General features: G+C 46.1%; 1 non-coding gene across 1 annotated transcript; it reads right to left on the bottom strand.

The window, feature by feature from the left end:
* Nucleotides 1–520: 520 nt before the first annotated feature.
* Nucleotides 521–593, bottom strand: TRNAE-CUC. The gene has a single exon. It is a non-coding gene; the product is annotated as a tRNA-Glu (tRNA).
* Between the last annotated feature and the right edge of the window lie 2,333 nt (nt 594–2,926).

Here is a 2,926-nt window from a genome sequence, read left to right on the forward strand (position 1 = left end):
TCACCAATAAGCTTCCTTTTCCAGGATTCGGATTTGGGAATCAGAGATGCTAGGCAGTTTCTGAACTGAGCATGTGTAAACTTGAGTTCAGAGGGCCACTGTGTCCAACTGCGTACATAGAAAGCAGAAAAGTAGTCTTGGGGGTGGAGGACCAAACTGATGCACCCAGAGCCAGCCTCAAGAGACCGAGAGGTAGCAAAGGCCCTGGCTCCCGGTCTAGCCCCCATCCCTAAGCCCCAACCCTGAGGCCTGGCTGCCCTGCTCAGTACTGCTTCCAGCACTCACCACCTCTGCTCCCTGTCTCTTTTCATGCTTCAGCAAGCCCTAGGGCCTTGTATTCCTTGAAACTGGGATGAAACAATAGAAGATGAAATGTGAGCTCAAGGATCCCAAAAGGAAGTTTTTTTAAAAATAAATTTATTTATTTATTTAATAAATTAAATTAATTAATTAATAATTTAGCCTGCACCAGGTCTTAGTTGTGGCATGCGGACTCTTAGTTGCCGCATGTGGGATCTAGTTTCCTGACCAGGGATCGAACCTGGGCCCTCTGCGTTGAGAGCACAGAGTCTTACCCACTGGACTACCAGGGAAGTCCCCCAAAAGGAACTTTTGAGGGAAAAGAATTTGATACTTGACATCTCAAAGAAGAGCATGGAAGTTGTTGTGAAGATAGAGAGCAGAACTTAAATGAATTTTCTTTTTTGGTGTTTATACCGAGTAAAGGGGGCATCATTAATTTCTTTAGAAACAGGAGCTATGACTTCTTCTTTCTTTTTTAAAAATTTTTATTGAGGTATCACTGATTTACAATATTATATGTTTCAGGTGTATAACATAGCTGTTCACTCCATTTATAGTTAGTATAAAATATTGGCTATATACCCTGTGCTGTACAATATATCCTTGTAGCTCACTTATTTATACATAGTAGTTTGTACCTCTTAATCCTCTATGCCTATCTTGCCCCTCATCCCTTCCCTCTTCCCACTGGTAACTGCTTGTTCTCTATATCTGTGAGCCTGTTGCTTTTTTGTTATATCACTAGTTTGTTACATCTTTTAGATTCCACTTAAATAATATCATACAGTATTTGTCCTCTGTCTGACTTATTTCACTTGCATAATACCCTCCAAGTCCGTCCATGTTGTTGCAAATGGCAACATTTCATTTTATTTATGGCTGAGTAGTATTCCAGAGATGCATGTAATGCTCAGCATCGGAGGGCTATAAATGGGAGGTGGCATCGTTATTGATGATCCATTTGCAAGGGACTCTGAACCCTAAGAGACCTCTGCTGGACCACCTCAGTGGAAGGAGATGGGGCCCCAGGTTCAAGTCCCAGCTTGGCCACTGGTTTACCGTGAGACCCCAGGCAAGTCCCTCCCATTCTCTAGGCCCCAGATTCTCCTCTGGTTACTGGGGAGTGTATCAGATGGTGGAGGAGGTGGAAGTCTGGAATCATCCAGATCAGGGAGCTGTTGCTAATCTACCTAGAGGCTGGCCTTGTTCTCACATCTTGCCCCTGAATCTCAGCAACCCTGATCTCAATGATTCTTTCTCTGAAATCTGTTCATGACCATGTAACCCAGGGGTGCCCTTGGCCTCTTAAAGGGGCCCTGTTTCTACCATCTGCTCTCCAAGGGTCTCTGCTCTGTGGGTCCAGCCCAGGATCCTAGCTCCACCCTTCAGCCCTCAACACATAACCACGTCCTGTGGCTCAAGGAAGCATTTCCCAGCTGGTTTTGTCTCAACATTTCCCTACCTGCTTGGCCAACCGTCCTGCAAAGCTGGGGTCACCAGGGCTGTTGTGTGCATGGAGGTGGTTGCTCTTGTTTCCTTCGTTGTTTGTAAGAAAAAGGCTTAGCAGCTCTGGCTGTTAATATGTTCCCGCTGAGGAAGAGACCCAGGATTAGCTCTGGAAGAAGATATAAGACTGAGCATGAGCTGGGTTTGACCAGAATAGGCATGATGTGGTCTGACGGAGGGGTCTGAGCCATATGGGCTCCCAGACAGCGCCGATGCTGCCTTGAACCAGGAGATCTTGGGCCCAGACCCCACTAGGGGGCCCTCACACCACGTGTATGGGGCGGGTTGCATTTCCCAAAGGAGGCTGCGAGAGCCTCTACCATCTCATATGCTTTTCTTTTCTTTCTTTTTTTTAGAAATAAATATGGAAAAAATTTTAAATCAATTTATTTATTTTTGGCTGCGTTGGGTCTTCGTTGCTGCGTGCGGGCTTTCTCTAGTTGCAGCGAGCGGGGGCTACTCTTCGTTGCAGTGCACGGGCTTCTCATTTCGGTGGCTTCTCTTGTTGTGAAGCACGGGCTCTAGGCAGGCAGTCTTCAGTAGTTGTGGCTCGCGGGCTCTAGGGCGCAGGCTCAGCAGTTGTGGCTTGCGGGCTTAGTTGCTCCACGGCATGTGGGATCTTCCCGGACCAGGGCTCGAACCCCTGTCCCCTGCATTGGCAGGCGGATTCTTAACCACTGCACCACCAGTGATGCAAGGTTTACTCTAGGTTGACAAAATCAAGGCACTTAGTTGAGTGAAATCACGAGGGTCAGCAAAGGTCAGTATCTTCATTCCTTAGGCTCCAGTTAGTCTGGTGGTTGAGTGCTCGAGGGGGTTGGATCCTGCAAAACAACTCAAAAATGTGCTTCAAGCTTATCTCTACCTTTGAAACAGAAATGGGAATCTTCACGATTGACTTATTACCTTTGCTATAGTTACTTCTCTTGCCTGATCACTGTCATTTGTTCCTGCATTCTTTGTTCTTTTTAAAATCATTAATTACTGAAACCTATTCTTTGTTTCCACATGAAGACCTATAGGAGGCTATAGTTCACGTTTCTCCCAATCATCAGTAAAGAGAACACAGAGGGGTTCTGAAATTCACACTCTGGTTCTTAATTTAAGCTGTTCCAGC

The sequence above is a fragment of the Phocoena sinus genome, chromosome 15, assembly GCF_008692025.1.
Source record: "Phocoena sinus isolate mPhoSin1 chromosome 15, mPhoSin1.pri, whole genome shotgun sequence".
NCBI lineage: Eukaryota > Metazoa > Chordata > Mammalia > Artiodactyla > Phocoenidae > Phocoena > Phocoena sinus.